General features: G+C 40.5%; 1 protein-coding gene across 2 annotated transcripts in view; it reads right to left on the bottom strand.

Moving 5' to 3' along the window:
* BMPR1B (bone morphogenetic protein receptor type 1B) overlaps window positions 1–19,154 on the bottom strand; it is a 244,252-nt gene that overhangs the window by 166,369 nt on the left and 58,729 nt on the right. The gene's annotated exons all lie outside the window — the stretch shown is intronic.

The raw sequence follows: 19,154 nt of genomic DNA, 5'->3' as shown, positions 1-19,154 counted from the left end.
TCCTCACAAAATGTGCTCAATATTTGGCAGAACTGGATTTTTCTAATGCGTTTGAATTTATTTATTGCACCTTCCCATCTTAATTCAGTAGGTAGCAGAAATTGTCCAATTTTAAGTAACACAATCCATTTAATTTATAGTGTAAAAGCTAAAATCTGGCTACCTTTTATATCAAGAAGGGTAGGTGAAAGCCATGGTGCAAGAACTATCTTGCCTGAAATAAATATACTGAATGAAAAGCAGTGAAGTCCAGGGAAATTAAGGCATGGGGAAGAAGTAACACATAAGTGGCAAAACAGTTCTTGTCACTAAAAAAAAAAAAAAAAAAAAAAAAAGAAAAAAAATCGAATACCAGCACTAGTACATTGCTAATAATAGTACATTGTACTAGCAATAGTACATTGCTAATAATAGTACATTGTACTAGCAATAGTACATTGCTAATAATACACAAAATATGACCAGCTGTCCTTTTATATTTAATTTTACTGTAGTCAAAGTGTTCAGTACACTCTCCAAAGATGACTACTGCTCACAAAAATACAGGAAAAAGTAATTAGATGCTTTGCTGTTCACAGGCCACTTCTGACTTAACATGCTTAACAAGATACATGAGTAAAAGACAAATTCAGACAAAAATCAATTTATTCCAACAAGCTCTCCAAGTGGAAAAAATGTTTGACCTTGTTCTCGGGTTTAGCCTCTTAATAAACACTACCTCTACGGAGACAGTAATGCTCTCATGTCCTGCAACATTAATTATTTTTTTTTATTGGAACAGATTATCTTTTTGAATTGTATAACATCTGCCCATCAATGCAGCCAACCATGAAATTATTCGTTCATTAAACGACTACTCTTCTGAAACAAGGCAGCCCAAAATACTGAGGAAGTCTTGCTCCCATTACAACATCTATTAAAACCTGGTCTTCATTGAAAATACAAAAACCTCCTTGGGACAGAGAGGTTTCACAGCTACTGCAGTTAGCATCTGCCAGCTCACATGAAGCATGGTACAAGCACCATGCTTCCCACTGAAATAATTGCTAAGAAAAAAGATACAAAGTCATTTCTATGCTTGTACATAACCAAATAAATAGTATTAAAAGAGAGGAGGCCATTCAGAGGTTAAATTCTAACATAAATTTTACTTATTAATCAAAATTTGGGAGCAAGGGAGAGTAGATATAGTTGGTACAAATGCTAGAACCATACTGTAATTGTCCTAAATTAAAAGCAGCTCTCTCCCACTCAAGACCCATTAAAGGAAAGCTGGTACACTGCCAGCTGTGCTAATTAAACCACTTGCAAACAGTGACCCCGCACACCTTCATCACAGACTTTTCCAGATGATAAGTCTCAGGCCTGATTTGTATCAATATGATCAGAAAATGTACCCAGATAGAATAAAAGTGCCTAAAGTAAGTGTTAAAAGTCATGTATCTGCTCCAGAGCAAGTCAGTAAGTCAAGGCACCAAAAAATGAGAGCATAAGACAGGAAATTTTGAGCTGCCGTTCTCTGGCATTTTCCGATTTAGAATTCCTATCTTTTAAACTAAAAGTGCACTAAAAAGTTTTCAGACATGGCCGTGAGCAAACCATGTTGACAACACTTCAGACACAAGTCTAAGTTTGCAGGGAGAACTTGAACTGAGGAGCACCCTGTCCCGTCCCACCTCCAGCCCATCACCCAGCCCTCAGCTTCATGTCACCAGCTGCGCTGCCTCCATTATTGGAGCAGCTCAATAGTAAGCATGAGCACCCACAATCAGAGGAAATTATTTTTTTGCCACCAAAAAGCGTCTGTGGACCTGTACCCAGGAGTGGTATCCTCAGTATCTAAACTGCTGCTGGGCATGGAACCATATTCTCCTAATGCCCTAAAGACACTTTTCATACTGCTACAAGTTTATTACCAAGAAGCAAACACTATTTTCTGTGGAGTGTAGTATCATTTATATTAAGAATGAAGGTTAAAAAGGATTATATATTCTAAGACTGAGAAAAAGAAAGAGCAGATTCCTCTAATTGCAGACATACTGGTTTTACAATTCAACCTTTTCAGTTGCTCATAGTTTTATCAAACATTTCTTTCGACTCATTCTCATTGCCCAAAGGAAACATGTTGCTAAATGCAGCTAACATTCATGTATGTATTACTGAGTCAAAGGCGAATGAGCCATCCAAATGTTTTCCAACTACATCAGATGAGAAATCTTGTGATTAGGGAAGATTTCAGACAAGTATTATTAACTTGGTTTGGGTTTATTTAGCCTTTCTATGCATTTAAAAATTAACTCTATAACTAAAGAAAATCAGTGCAGGTAAATTAAAATTCACAAAGCTTTCAATTCCACTGTCCCCTGAAAGCTTTAGCAGAGTATCTTTTTCATTCTTCTAATTCTCTAAGAATCTCCAATTTCCCAATGAATGTCTGTATATTCAGCTATTTCAATAGTTAATGCCTCAGAGGGAAAAAGCATTTTTCAAATGCAAATTTTATTCACAATTTTTAATTTTTCAAACATAAAATATAAACTAGCATTAAAAGATTATAACTTGCTTTAATTACTGTGCAGTTATTTTACAATGTGCGTTTGTATTCATATACCCAGGGCCCAGCTTTGGCAGTTCTGGGATTTCATCCTCTGAATTGCAGTTACAAATCCAAGAGACAAAAAACTGAGATAAAGATATTTAGAAAGAATGGATATGGACATTAGTTTTTTCTGTAGAGGTTTCCTTTCTTCTCTATGCACTTCTGGGAGCTTACTGATTTTGAAACTGTACAAAAATAAAGCAACTATTTTATATCAGGTAGACTGAAACATCTACCTACATAAGTAGAAAGATCTGAAGTGATTTTTGCCCTTTCTTATCTATCCCTGGATGTCCAAGACTACAGAATCAGAGTTCTCTATCAAAAAAGGCAGCAAAAGCAGAAGAACAAGGCTCACAGTAGCTTACACAGTGATTTCCTACTCTATTCCATTTTCAAGTTCTTACGCACTAGAAAATTGTGCAATGTAGAAAAATAAACACTTTAGGCTGATTAAATAACAAAACCATACCTCAGAAAAAAAAAATCTAGCTTAAAATTGACAAGCAGGCACTAATGAACAAGAAGTTGTAAACCTTTACAGCCACAGGAATGTCTCAGCAAGTACCATCTAAAATAAGTCACCCAAAAAGCTGTATGTATGTGTTTTTCTGTATTTCTTAGCCCCTTAGCAGCAGCAATATGTTAAAACATTTGCCTTTTCTCAGCACATTCAGCACCTTGCAACACTTGATATCAGATACTTTGCTACTATTTTTACCATAAAAATAATCAAAAACTGCATAAAAACTACAGCAGAAGTGTGGTGAAATACACAGTAGGACCTAGATCCCCCACGTATCCAGGCCTGGATGTCCCTGTCCCTGGGGTTAGCATCTGGTCCAGCCCATCATAACCTCAGGCCTAGGAATGGTTCCTGTAGTTTTAAAGGAATGAACCAACATGTGTACATGCGCATCTCCTATCAAAACTATGCTCGGCTACAATACCACTAGCCTTCAGCTCAATGGGAGTTCAAATATGTTCAAATTTCAACAACCCAGAATCCTGATGTACACTTCCGAGGCTTCCCTTAAATTGCACTTCCGTACTTTCTACTCATGTAGCTATTACTGTAACATTCTTTCTGCTATTAGTTTTATACTCCATACCTGAGAAGAAAACAAACTTTTGGGTGGTAAATACGAATCACATTTGCGCTGAGTCTTTTTCTGGGACAGATATGGAAGGAGAGAAGAGCAGCAGACTGGAGCTCTCCCATCCTATACAGCAAACACAGACATATTTGCTAACTCAGGAACAGGTTCGAAGAGTGCTACATATGAACAAACTTATCTGAGAGGGCAAGGGCACTTCGACAGGGGCATGCACCTAAAGCAGAAAATAGCTAGGCACATCTGATGGTGGACAAGCTGAACTTGAGCATGCCTTTGAATACCTAGTATAGGAGGTATTTTTAGCTTTGTTTACAAACAGAAAAGAGTAGTTCCCAAAGCTTGAAAACGGATTATTTAATTTCATTTTATTTTTCCTGGCATTTTATTGCAAACACTCTTAAGACTGTTTTCAGGTTAAGAAAAACAAGCGAAGGGAAAAAGCAGAGCTTAGAGTTCACTCTTCTTGAAATTTAGCCCAGAATTGCTAAGTGTTAATCTCTGGAGGAAAAGCAAACTAATTTTGCAAGAGTAGCTCTGATTTTTAGGCCGTATGACCCGCTTCTCACATCTCTCGCATATTTCATATAGTTCTTGACAATCTACCATTTGCACAAAACCCCAGGCAGATTTTATTCATTAAATCTAATGATTGCACTGAACTCTCTTCTCTCTTACTGATTTTCAAGAGCACATGCTAATAGCAGCATTCCTGAGCTACTAGCTATCGACTTAATGTGGTTAGGGCAGCTGAAATTTTACATTTCTCAAACATGAGCAAAACCAATCATTAATACCTGCTTAGAAAATAGTAACTGAAAATCGGGATTTTCATATTAACAACTAGTCAATGTTTCTTAAATCTCAAGAAAAGAGTATAATAATGTCACCAGTTGCATTTTGTGAATCAATGCATTTTGAAATATAAGCTGCGCATCACATCTCGTTTTCCAAGTAATTTGTATATACTGTTAGCAAGTCATGATTTTATGTGATAGTCTCCATTTAGCATTTACACACTAAATGGAAAATCATTTATTTCTAATTGACTGTAATTATTATTTGCTTATATTTGCTGTCAGGGAAAAATAGAAGAAAAGTTCTGTTCTTTCTTCACTAACCTGTTTAACCTCCTGCAAAACACACTAAAGCTTATTATGTTTGTTGCAACATTAAAACAGGCATTAGACTGGATGCTTCAGGAAGCTACACTAAATTCAACTATATACACACAGACAAACGCAAGAGACTTTGGTTACTGCAGGGGGAAACATTTTCTGCAAGACAAGCCTAACTCCAGATTTCAGGCTCTCTATTCAGGTGTGCCTTTCAGCTTCTCCTGCATGGAACCCACTGTAGTAGTCACTCCCTACCTACCTTCAGCCTACAGAAATACAGTGTTTTAGCCAAAGGCCTTTTGATTTTTCTTTTCCCTTTAAAAATACATTTCTCTACTTTGAAGGCTGCTTTTGTTCCCAGCTCCACAATGGAGGCAAAGCCCTTCAGTGCCTCTTGGCTGAGCAGCAGATGTAATGTGCCGTGTGCCACTCAGGTTGTAATGCTGATGAAGGAACCAGCCAAAACCTGCCATGGATAAACACATTTGAACTTTGTGTGGGGCAAAGCAATGAGTGGCATCCATCCCCTGCCCCACCATCTGTGAAAGGACTCTGATTCGCAGGCTGCTGAAACCTTTGCTTTTTCTTCTACCTACCCCCGTTTTCCCCCCCAAAAAAAGGAAAAAAAAAACCAAACAACTAAGAAAATGAATGAAATAGTATTAGAAATGAGGGCTGATCTGTAAGTTGATCCCGTGTGTTGAAGGGCCACCAGCAAAATCCCCCAAGTCAAAGCAGAATCAGTGAGGGATAGAGACAATCTCTGGCTAGGATTGTCATGGTCCTTGAACAACACAGCACAACAAGTGGTGAAAAGATTGCACAGGCTGATCCTGCACTGTGCTAGGAATTGACACCTTGTATAGCAAAGTGCAGGGGCTTCTACCTTGCTGATCAGGGTTTCCTGGAAACACGTGTGTATGCCGGCACCACATGACTCTTCTGCAACAAGGTTCCTACATCTGGCACAAATTCACAGAGGTGCTGACCCACAAAGACGAAACAAACATCCTCCAAGCCCCACAGACTAATCCTTATGCCTTCTGTTCTCAACCCAAAGCACATTTGTTGACCCCACCTTCTCAAACAAAAAATTATATAACCACATTTATACTTCATGCAAGAACTGCATAAGCCAAAGAACTTTAAATTTGTCAGAATGACATGCCACTAAACAGTTTTCCAGCAGATATATAAGTATGCAGTCGAATTCTTGCTCTATGTGGAGATGACTAAAGTGTGAGTCTTACTAGAAGAAAGACAGGCTATTAATATCGATTTAAACTTCCCTTCAGATTAAGAAGATTCTATTTTGAGACTTTTTTTACAACTCCAAAGCATAGAAGACCTAAAAGTATATTTTTTCATTATTACTTTCTATTACACCCAAGGCCCTATCATTCAAATTAAAGATAAATATTGTCACTCCAGTTCACTGCTAGCATACCAGCTATTTTTCTCCCCTATGATCATTATCCTTTTTTTTCTTTTCCTTCTTTTTTTCCGCCCTTTATGGCCGCATTGCAAAAATACAACTGACGTAGAAGGTCGGCGCCGTGCACAAAGCCAGCACTGAATCAGACTTGTGGGCCCGATCTCCTGCACTGTGGTGCCTTTCTGAAAGGGAGCATGCAGCTCAACCTGCAATGTTGTGCTTGGATGCTGTACAGGTCTCCAAAGAAAAACAAAACAAAACGCATACCTTGTTTTCATTCCAGCCGTGTTTACATAAAGGCTCTAAAAAGCCCAACCAGCAGGTTATTTCTAACCCCCCGCCTCCTTCTCAGCCCCTGTGCCTCTCTCCAGCCAGCCCCCATGGTAACAACCTGCCATTCTCTGCAGCAGCAATGGTTAAACATCTGGCCATAAATTGCCAGTGCTGCAGGCTTTAAGCCATAACTATTTATTCTAGCTGAAGAAGGGAGGCAGAAATGGTTAATTGCATCTAAGCCCAACTCTACTGGTATGGCAGTTTTTGTTACAACATCATCACTTGGCACCTAGGCAAAATTGGCCAACAAACCCATTTTTTGCTGAAATAATGCTTGTAGTGAATTAGCCAGTATTTATGTGACTGAATCTAATATGGGTCATTGAACTTCACCCCGCTTCTCCTTACAAAGCAGGGGGAAGTATGACCTGGCAGTCTGCAGTTACATGTATACTTGTACATCACTTGCAGCCCAGAATACAGAGTAGAGAAGTACATTTCCTACAAGCTCATGAGGGCAGACCTCATGGTTTCACTTGGTATCGTAATGTACCCCAAACAGGGCAGCAAGAAGGTCACTGGACAGCAGGTCTAGACAGTACATCAGTACAAATGAACACAGAATCATAGAATCATAGAATAGGTAGGGTTGGAAAGGACCTTAAGATCATCTAGTTCCAACCCCCCTGCCATGGGCAGGGACACCTCACACTATAAACCATGTCACCCAACACTCTGTCCAACCTGGCCTTGAACACCGCCAGGGATGGAGCATCCACAACTTCCTTGGGCAACCCATTCCAGTGCCTCCCCACCCTTACTGTTAAGAACTTCTTCCTTATATCTAATCTAAACTTCCCCTGTTTAAGTCTGAACCCATTACCCCTTGTCCTACCACTACAGTTCCTAAGGAAGAGTCCCTCCCCAGCATCCTTAGAGACCCCCTTCAGATACTGGAAGGCTGCTATGAGGTCTCCACGCAGCCTTCTCTTCTCCAGGCTGAACAGCCCCAGCTTTCTCAGCCTGTCTTCATACGGGAAGTGCTCCAGCCCCCTTATCATCCTCATGGCCCTCCTCTGGACTCGCTCCAACAGCTCCATGTCCTTTTTATGTTGAGGACACCAGAACTGTACACAGTACTCCAAGTGAGGCCTCACAAGAGCAGAGTAGAGGGGCGGGATCACCTCCTTTGACCTACTGGTCACACTTCTTTTGATGCAGCCCAGGATACGGTTGGCTTTCTGGGCTGCAAGTGCACACTGCCGGCTCATGTTAAGCTTCTCATCAACCAGCACCCCCACATCCTTCTCCGCAGGGCTGCTCTCAATCTCTTCTCTGCCCAACCTGTAGCAGTGCCTGGGACTGCCCCAACCCAGGTGCAGGATCTTGCACTCGGCTTGGTTAAATTTCATAAGGTTGGTATCGGCCCACCTCACAAGCGTGTCAAGGTCCCTCTGGATGGCATCCTTTCCCTCTAGCGTGTCAACCGAACCACACAGCTTGGTGTTGTCAGCAAACCTGCTGAGGGCGCACTCAGTCCCACTGTCCATGTCGCTGACAAAGATGTTGAACAGGACAGGCCCCAACACCGATCCCTGAGGGACACCACTCGTTACTGTTTTCCAACCAGACATTGAGCCATTGACCACAACTCTTTGTGTGCGGCCAGCCAGCCAGTTCTTTATGCACTGAATGGTCCATCCATCAAATTGATGTCTCTCCAACACAGAGACAAGGATGTCATGCGGGACAGTGTCGAACGCTTTGCACAAGTCCAGGTAGATGACGTCAACTGCTCTGCCCCTGTCCATCAGGTCCATAGCTCCATCATAGAAGGCCACCAAATTGGTTAGGCAGGATTTCCCCTTAGTGAAGCCATGTTGGCTGTCACCAACCACCTCGTTGTTTTTCATGTGCCTTAGCATGCTTTCCAGGAGAATCTGCTCCAAGATTTTGCCAGGCACAGAGGTGAGGCTGACTGGTCTGTAGTTCCCTGGGTCTTCCACCTTCCCCTTCTTGAAAATGGGGGTTATATTACTCTTCTTCCAGTCATCAGGAACTTCACTTGACTGCCAGGATTTTTCAAATATGATGGACAGTGGTTTAGCAACTTCATTCGCCAGCTCATTCAGGACCCACGGACGGATTTCATCAGGTCCCATGGACTTGTGCACGTTCAGGTTCTTAAGATGATCTTGAACCTGATCCTCTTCTACAGTGGGCCTAAGGTCTTCATTCTCACACCCTCTGCATCTGCCTTCCAAGACTTGGGTGGTGTGGTCAGAGCATTTGCTGGTGAAGACTGAGGCAAAGAAGTCATTAAGAACTTCAGCCTTCTCCAAATCCAGGGTAGCCAGTTCTCCTGATAGCTTCTGGAGAGGGCCCACATTGTTCCTAGTCTGTCTTTTATTTGCTATGTACCTATAGAAGCCTTTCCTGTTATCTTTCACATCCCTTGCCAGATTTAATTCTAACTGGGCCTTAGCTTTCCTAACCTGGTCCCTAGCTTCCCGGACAACGTTCCTGTATTCTTCCCAGGCCGCCTGTCCTCGCTTCCACCTTCTATAAGCCTTTTTTTCCTCTCTAAGTTTCCTCAGCAGCTCCTTATCCATCCATGGAGGTCTCCTGGCCCTGCTGCCATACTTCCTCTTAGTCGGGAAGCAACACTCCTGAGCTTGTAGCTAATAAATGATAAATAACAAGAAAACGCAAAGAAAAAACAAATCCCTGTTTTCACATGCCTTGCTGCAATTCTGCTTACTCAGCCAGGATAGCTAGAAAGGCAGATTTAATCAGCAGAAAAATACTTCAGCCAGCTGACAAGTTTAGCTGTGGCTTCTGCTCATCACTTGGCACACACCGCATAGAGCAAGGAAGCTGTTTCAAGTAGCACTTACAAATATGTGCTTTGAGACCAAGACTGATAGCATGCTGAATAATAGGCTACTTACTTCTCATGTTTAAGCACTGTAATCCACTGAAGCCCAGGGGAATTTCACCACATCTCTTAAGGCCACTGCATCTGGCCCTCACCCCCTCAGGTGACAACTGGACTGCCCCTCCCCATCCAGGGAGGCAAACACCGTGTTCCACTTGCCTTGACTTTTTTATCTTGGTTTTGTCTATTTTATGCATTATTAAAGTGGCAGAAATAGCTAGGAGAATGCATTTGAAAGAAATTCAAACTCATGAAGATAAATACCTGAATTTCTATCCCAAACTTCAGAAAACAAAAGCACTTCTCTCACGTCCTAGCACAGATTACATTTGGGATTTGGGATTGTGGTTTTTCATTTATTTTTTTAAATATTTCCCCCCTCTAAATAACTCATAGAATCACAGAATGGATTGGGTTGGAAGGGACCTTAAAGCTCATCTAGTCTCACCCCTCCCATCATGGGCTGGGACACCTTCCACTAGACCAGCTTGCTCAAAGCCCTATCCATCCTGGCCTTGAACACTTCCAGGGATGGGGTAGCCACAATTTCTCTGGGCAACGCGTGCCAGTGTCTCACCACCTTTTTAGTAAAGAACTTCCTTTTATCTAATCTAAATCTACCCTCTTCCAGCTTAAAGCCATTCCCCCTTCTCCTGTTGCTACATGCCCTTGTAAAAAGTCCCTCTCCAGATTTCTCATAGGCCTCTTTTAGGTACTGAAGGCTGCTGTACGGTCATTCCTGAGCCTTCTCTTCTCCAGGCTGAACAAGCCCAACCCTCTCAACCTGTCTTCATATTTGTATAAGATGAAATCTGCATGGTTATTTTTAATGAACTTTCTCCAGCACCACTTACCAAGCTGCCAGCCTCTCATCTCTGAGCAGCTAATGTCAAACACACTGGAAGCCTGTGATCCTAATGCACAGGTATAAAGCCTCTCATAAGAACCACATTTTACAGGTATCTGTTACAGACCTACACAATTCCTGACCACTATCCAAGCCCACACTATATGCTCACTCTAACCATGGTCTCATGTATATCTATTCCTGAATATATTATATATTCACATATATGACATTTGTAATTTGATCTTACATTAAAATGTGTATTTAGGAGGTATTTTTAACAGAAGTCACCTTTTCAGGGCTTTTAACTTCATAGGAGGTTTATTTTTTTGCTTCTACTCCATTAATACAGCGCCAAGGAACAATCTTCCATTGCTTATATTAAAAGTTGCTTACTTTTCATCTGAAATTCATGTTTAAGATTCTTAAACTATGAAGCAATAACAGGTATATTTGCAAAAACACAGAATCCTTGCAGACAAAACTGCCCCACTGAGTCACCTATGCTTTTCTTAAATGTATCTTTTGTAAAAATTTTAGGCCAGAGGCAGTATATCTGGTTTTGGTGCAAACCATCACATGCATACTGGGTATCACCTATGAACTTGCAGTGACAGTACCATCTCAGAAGGGGAACACAACTAGTGCTAGGACATCAGACATCCCTTAATTTTGCTTCATGCGCAAACCCGATAGCCATCTACTTAACACACGTATTCCATCTTTACTATAGTCTTTATCTTCACCTTTATAAGTTCCTGATAGACATTACTTTGTCACAGAACATTACTGAAGGTTGTTGGAAGAAATATAAAGAGAATCTCTCAAATTTTATGTTCTCTGTAAACAATAAGCTTATTACTGTTCTTCTGATATAGCTAGTCCATGACAACACTCTTGCTCAGTATTATTTTTGGCTTGGGTCACAGCGTTACTTGTATGCTGCCTTTTTTACATCCTTATTAGGATCATGAACTGAGGAAGAAAATAATTTCCTCAGCGGAAGCCTTCAAAATTGGAGAATGTCCTCAGAGTTAAAACTGCAGCTTTTATGAATCCTTCTTAAATTTAAATCTTATGCTGGGGAATGGAAAACAGAGTGATGAACTTGACCACCACTTAGCTAAAAAATTAGTTCAAAGATGCCAGTTCATGCACCACACTTTAGAGATCACAAAACCTTACTTTCTGATGTGCAATCATTATGCCTGCATGAGTGAAGATGTTTTATGGTAGCATTTGGTTTTCTTCCTTCAGCACCATCCGACACTTACAGCATACTTCAGTTCTGCCGGAATCAAGTACAGATTTCCTGCTAGCTTCAACAGAAGGACAATCAGGGCTTCAACAGAAGGACAATCAGGCTATTAATGGTCTGGACAGAAGTTGTAACGGGTAAAAAAAACTACTGTAACTTGCATAGATGGAAGTATGATAGTCAGTAGTGATCAACAACTTCTACCCTGGAAGAGGGAGCACTCTAGAAGTCTTCAGAGATTCTTTCTCTGATTCTGTGGTCCTATCCTTTTTTTTATTTTATTCAATATCTTTCAGGTATAGCTCTGCATGTGTCCAAATCTAACTGGCAGCATCTTTACAAAACTTACACTGCCATTTTAATATTAGAACTATCTTTCTAGCTTTCTACAAAAAATCCTGAATATTTATTATTGAAAATAAAGGTAAAATAGAACATGTATAAGTTCTATGTCAAAGAAAACAAGTCTTATATGGACTTCATAAGTTTAGGAAATGGTTCAAGAACAGCCTATCTGAGTGAAAATGTGACCTTTGCAATGCTGCTAAAGCCAGCAAGAATAGTTCTTGGGAGGAACCTTGTCATTTTGTTAGATTTATACTTATTGCATTTTGGGTTATTTAATAATAAAATGATTCTGCGGGTATTATAATTGTATTAGAATTAGTTTCTGTTTTCTTGTGCTTTATTTAGATTCCTTTATAAATCTTTCCTTTCCTGACTATCGACGTGACAGAAAAGCGTGACAGGAGGTACTACCAGTGCTACTAGTAACTTACACTAGTTCACAGGAGAATATGGAATACTAGAAGGAATACAGAAGCTACTCTTCTCTGTGTTTAACATGCTATGATTCAGAGTAATAAGTTGCTATATTGACACAATTTATCCCAAGTATTATGCATCTTTGACTGTAGAACTAGCTGCTGCTCCACTACCTATGTACAAGTATTACTAAATCCCAATTACCTCAGGTATTTTCTACAGTACAATGGATTACATTTCTATTGCAGAGTTGAAATGGATCAAGGAGATTCTGATGGTAAAGGAGTAATCACTTATTTTCAGGAGTGCAGGACTGTTCCTTTTGTGCCTCAGAGGAGACAGGCACTGAGAGAATACAAAGACTGAAACAGCAACAGGAGCAAAAGGCAATGTTTGTTGTGTGGTTCAGGCCAGCTTTCACCAAGCACTTGCTTTCCCCCTACCAACCAGGGCAATGCAACCCCTGTCAATGCTGACAATGAATAATTTAGTCCGAGCTCTTTCACTGTTTTTATGAAATAAAGGGCTTTGACACCTTTGGAGGATTGTAGAGACTAAGGAACACTGACTTTGCTGGGTTCTCATTGCTTCTTCTCCCATGTCACTGGCAGGGACATAATACAATAAAGACTACTGTGGATAGAAAGAAGTTCAGATAAACCTGGCAGGACTCACCTACCATGGACTTGCCAGGTTCAGATAAGTACAAGCCCAGAAGACATGAGTCATTACTGTCTCAGAACTGATGCCAGTCATTAGGCACAACTAATCAGAGGGCTGGAGCACCTCTCCTATGAAGACAGGTTCAGAGAGTTGGGCTTGTTCAGCCCGGAGAAGAGAAGGCTCTGGGGTGACCTTATAGCCCCCTTCCAGTAGCTAAAGGAGGCCTACAAGAAATCTGGAGAGGGACTTTTTACAAGGGCATGTAGTGACAAGACAAAGAAGAATGGCTTTAAATTGAAAGAGGGTAAATTTAGATTAGATATTAGGAAGAAGTTCTTTACTGTGAGAGTGGATGCCCTCGCAGAAGTTGTGGCTGTCCCATCCCTGGAAGTGTTCAAGGCTGGGCTGGATGGGGCTTTAAGCAACCTGGTCTAGTGGAAGGTGTCCCAGCCCATGGCAGGAGGGGTGGAACTAGATGAGCTGAGAACTTCAGCTATTTCAGCCATAGAGCGATTACTCTGTTGGCTGTGAAATAAATAACCAAACCAAGAAATCTACATCCATCTTAACCAAGCTAATAACAAGAAAACATACAGCTATGTTTGGGAGCTCATTAGCAAAAAGCACAGACATACAGACATTCCCTTACACAAAACCTCTTTCACCAGCATCAGATATAGAATACTTTCTATATTTGTCACCTTTCAGGTCTGAGTTTCCAGCACGCTCCTTGTTATACGCAATTAGCCCCATGCCAAGGTTTGGTACATTTCGTAATAAATCCCTGACCACATTTGCTTCAGGCTTGGCAGCTCTGGAAAGGCTCTATTCATGGGGGTAGCAGCAAGCCACAGGACGCACCGCACCACACAACTCACTTGCAGAATTCCAGCACACTGCAGATTTCAACAAGCCATCCCCTCCCTTCTCCTCTCAAACAGCCTGACATACGACTGTGATTAAGTAGGATATGAGAAAGCTCCAATCAATTTTTCTCTTTTTCATCCCTCACCTCCCTCTTTCCACCTCTTTCCCCTTCAGACAAGCCCCCCACCTTCTCAAACAGCATTGCATGTTAGGTAGGAATCCTTTTTTTTCCTTTCTTTCCCACCCACCCCACCCCCCCCACCCCCCCCCCCCAGTATTTAGAACACTAACCATCTGTTACTTGCAGGAAGGCTGTCTCTCCTTCTCAGATTTCTTCAGCTTCAGAGCACTACCCTCACAGCAGAGCATAAGGCTAGCTCTAGGCTGGGAAAGCTCTCTGTGAGGCACCTGAGAACAGCAGCAAAAGCAACCACTGGCCATTGGGCCATCACGGACAATGCAAACAGAAAAAAACCTCACATATTTCCAGCATTCAGACAGCTAAAACGACAAAAAGGGAGCTGGGAGAGGGACCACGCAAACGTGCAAGCCACAGAGAGTATAAGTGGGAAAACAGTCATCTCCATAGCACACATACTGAATTTCTCTTCACACTGTGCTGTGGGTCACGCTTGCTGGCAACACTGCGATAATCCCTTTTTTGGCATCCAAAAATCCATTCAGAAAAAGCAGAGCCCTGGATAAAGAGGCCTCATCATGCTTAGTAACAACATTGCAACTAAGCCTCAAATCAGCTTTTCCTTAAATGAAGAAAGGGTGAAATACCTCCAATAACTCAGTATTATCTTTCATAGAAGAGAACCCCAATTGTTGCAGTAGTACATAGTTCAACTTGGGTTACTCGTATGACACCTTTCAGCAGTGCCAAGGCACCTTTGCATGTGCTTCAATCCTCCTTTCAGCTCCAGGCACACATTCCCCAAGCTTCGTCTTCTTTCTCTTTTGCCCTTCCGCTTAAGGAACTGCCACAGAAATAACTGGGACACTGCTAAGCTGTAACACCTCCCCTGTCCCGCCTTGTAATGCAAAAGGTGGACAAAATGACATTCAGAGGGCATAAGCTAAGTTGCAAAGAAGAGCTGTAGCTCAAGGGTATAGTCAAGAATCAAGAGACAGCATGCAAAAGGTCATGTTGCATTAATAGGCCAGGTTTTCTCCAGGTTTTTCCTGGAGTCCCTCCTTTTAGGATCTATCCTTCCCACAGAACCTTCACTCTGCCAGAAGGCTGTTACACCAAAGCCTGCATCCAAATTACAATACACCCTTTCAACATGATAAAGCATAAATTCATGCCGCAGCTGACTACAGCCAAAGGCAAAACATAATGAGAAACTAAAAGAGAAATTAAACCAGGAGTTTATCTAATTACTATCTTTGCCTTGTTAATCTACCATTTACCTTGCCAAAACACTAGCCTAAATATGCATCCTAATTTTATATCATAACTTTGCTTGCCTGGAGCCACTGAATACCAGAATCCATTTTTTTCTTCTTAATCCATTTTTTACTGAATCCAAGACTTATAAAACAGTAGAACAGCTGCCTATGGCACAGTGAAGTCAGACAACACTCCTCATCAAACCAGGGCAGCTACAGAATGTATTTAATTCATTTAAAGACAAGTCAAACCTGCCCGACACTTTTAAAGCTATGTAGCTTGTGCCTAATCTCCTTTCAAAAAACTGAGTTCACCTTCTGCTAAAGTAGTGCCTGTTCATGCAGCTTACCTCAGTTTCCTACAATGACATAGTTTCATTCACAACTGACTTTTGGAGAACTCGATTACACAGCACCACATCATGTTTCCAAGGTTTCTGTTTACCTGAACACAAAGCACCGCGGTAGCAGGATCAAAAGCTGTAAAAGCTGAAAGATTATTTAATAAAACAACAATGCTAAATTTACACATTGCCTTGAAAGATCCTTCAGGAGTTCTTACATAGCTCTCTCCCAACCACTCCATGACTGTGTACACACAGTCCCGGGACAGAACAGCACTTAAGCATCCCCAGAAGCCCTTTGCAAGTACAGAGGTGGGTATATTAAGTTCTACCATGTTATTAAAGATATCCAGCACACATAGGCTGTTATTTTGTTAATAAGACTGAGAAAAACTGGAATCAGAGTTTCTGCAGCCTGCTCTTATTACCAATCATTAGTCTTGCTTTTAAATTTACCAAACCTTTCAGAGACAGCAGAGAAGCATAGATGTTATACATGAGTATGAATGGTACCAGCCCTACTTAGAGGCAAAAAGCTTGACATTCCCTGAAAGTCCAATCCATCTGTTTTTACAAATACATGCACTTAACTTTAATCTAAGCACTATTTACAAAAATACATACAGACATAAAAGAGCATAATAAATTAATAGCTCACAAGAGGCAACAATGACTAATGACAGATCTTACTCTCCTTTCGAAAGCACTGGCCCAAGGGAACACAGCAGATAAAATTACCTAAGTTGACTTGCTGTGTTTCTGTTAAACCAAAACTTTGGTGTATTCTGAACTGTCTGTGTGATGTTTCCCAGCTGGAAGACATAAGCTTTCCTAAACAATTCAGGACTTTAACATGACCTTGCAGCCATCATCTTCTCTCATATAGCCAAAGGATATGCTTGTTAGTTTATACAGGGGGTATCTTATCCATCAAATTCTCCTGCCTGAGCGCTGGTATTGCCTACTTGTGGCAGCACTGTCAATAGAGCTTGCAAAAACCTCCCCAGAAATCCAATTCCTTGTCATAGACAACAGTGAATAAAACTGTAAAAAGCAGTTGTGCAAAACCCTTCATGGGTAATTACTTCATGAGTGAAATGGTCCAACCCAGATGTATATGTTCTATAAATTGTTTTAAAGCCACAAGCTTGTCCTGTATTTCTTTTCTTTGATGAAAATTGTCACCAGTGATTATTTGGTGCTGCCAAATTTGTACAAATAAATGATGGCTGTTACCTGAGTCAGAGCTGCAAGTTCAGAGGCAAAACAAGACAGTACTCTGAAATTCTTGACACTGCTGCAGCTGCATGTAAAAGTTGACTCTTGAGACCTTCTTTTCAGGGTATTTATTGATGTAAACATAGTGGATAGCATATTATACAAATGAGAAGTAAAAGTGCCATTTCTTCTCTAACCCAGATAAAACCAATTGGCATTCACCAGAGCTTTTCACCTCCCACATCTTGTGTTGCAGGGATCACTTACTGAAATCTGCATATGCTTTTCTATTCACTTTATCCTGGACTGTAATGTAATTATACACGGAAGAACAGCACGTGTGCATCTGCACCTGTGACTGAAACATAACAATTATTTTCTCTTCTCACAATTTTCTCTTTTTTTCCTCCCTAAATCACCTTTTCAACACATTTCCCAACTGATCTTAGAGCTCAACTATTTATTTTCATTATCCTGCTTTCCTCTTCAACAAACTTGTCAACCCCATGTTTACTAAAAACCCACAAGTTGACTGAACTTTGAAAACATTAACAAATACCTAAAATGAAATTAAATCAACTTTTAATCCTTTGTTGATAAGATTTCCTCATGTGAAATATTACCACACCATCATCTGCTCTGATGGTGCAATTCCACAAACATTTACTCCAATAAGGCCAGTACTCCCTGTTTAGTAACAAATTTTATGACATTTCTGTCATTCACCATATTCAGCTACAAGTTCCCGAGTCAGCTTCACCATGGCACCAGTTATGCTGATAAAACAGAGAAGGATCCTGCCTGATAAATTCCCATTTAAAAAGTATCATCTTTCTATCTTATAGTATGACTCCCATTTAAGAAAAATGGTTACACCATGGCAAGGAAGAGCACAAGTCTGGGGAGGAAAGGTTGAGGGAAAGGAGAAGTAAAAGCAGCCTGTTGTGGAAAATCCTCTTTGCAACAGGAAGGAAAAGAAATCTCAAATTGTACCCTGACAACTAATAGTTTTCAGATAACAGCCAAATGTACTTCAATACAGCTCAAATATTTAATAATACTAAATCACTAATATATTAATATTTACTATGTAGTAATAGTAATGGTAAACTGTGGTTCACTGAGATGGTAACTGCAGTTTCTGGGTGCTCCATACCTAATAAGGCAATGAAAGCTCAAGACAAAAAAAACCTGAACTGGTACCAAACCATTCTGCTGATACAAATGCGTTTTAAAAATTTTCCTGAAAGTAATTTTATCTTGGTAGATTTTATGCCAGATCAGGTATCATCCTTCTTCCTGCAGCTGGTACAAGGCAGCTATAAATACCTCATTGTGTGCTCCTGCCAGCCTGACACAAACATGAGCAAGTTTTTGCATCTGACCTGATTCAAATCCATATGGCTGGGCCACACTGCAGCACACAGATGTATTGACAAATACTGATGATCACAGCCTCACAGAGTTAACAGGCATTGTTCAACTCTTAAAAACACCCACAGCTCAGACACCAATATCTGGGATCAATACCATGACTTCCACAATATATTACAATAGGATTTTTCAGCTGTAATATTGATTTATTCTTATTCACGCATATGTAATTGAATAAAATGATGTTTCCAATAATTTATTTTTTTTTAAATCTTATCACACACTATCAAAATCTTTTGGCAAATTTTAAAGTCTTAGATCTGATGGGAAACTTCCAATTTACTTCAGTGGGGTATAGGTTGGGCCTTTGATCTTCTACCTGGAGCTGATTCAGCTCCAGCTTAGACGTGACAAAATCCTGCCAACTTTACTATGTCACCTCGTAATAAACTGTGCTTTTTAACTGAAGCTATCTGAAAGCTGGAGCTTTTGATGAGTGCTTGCAATTACATTTTCATTTCCCTTTGTCGACTATGCACACAAATGCTGTAAATCTCTATGATTTTAAATGAGGTCTTCATGGTAATTTTGGCAGCCAAACAGGAGCATGCATCATGTTTGAAGTACTGTAGGATCCTTTTTTTTTTCTTTGCCCTCCCCCCCCCCCCCCCCCTTTTTTTTAATCTTTTGGACTCAGATCAGTCTCAAACAAATTCATTGCTCACCTATCTCAAATGACATTTTAATTGTAGCTTTTAACTACACGTAGGCTAATGGAGGAAAACTGAGGAGAAAGTTCTCTGAGTATGCATTCAGATGGAGAGGCTTTACTGAGAATTTATTTTGTACTGCTTAACTTGATATTAATGTGATACCTATAAATATTGTCAAATGCAATTGGGGAAAAGGGCCTTTAAAATAAACTTTATGGATTGCAGA

This window comes from Strigops habroptila, chromosome 7 (assembly GCF_004027225.2).
Source record: "Strigops habroptila isolate Jane chromosome 7, bStrHab1.2.pri, whole genome shotgun sequence".
Taxonomy (NCBI): Eukaryota; Metazoa; Chordata; class Aves; order Psittaciformes; family Psittacidae; genus Strigops; species Strigops habroptila.
This window is presented reverse-complemented; position numbering and strand designations above follow the sequence as displayed.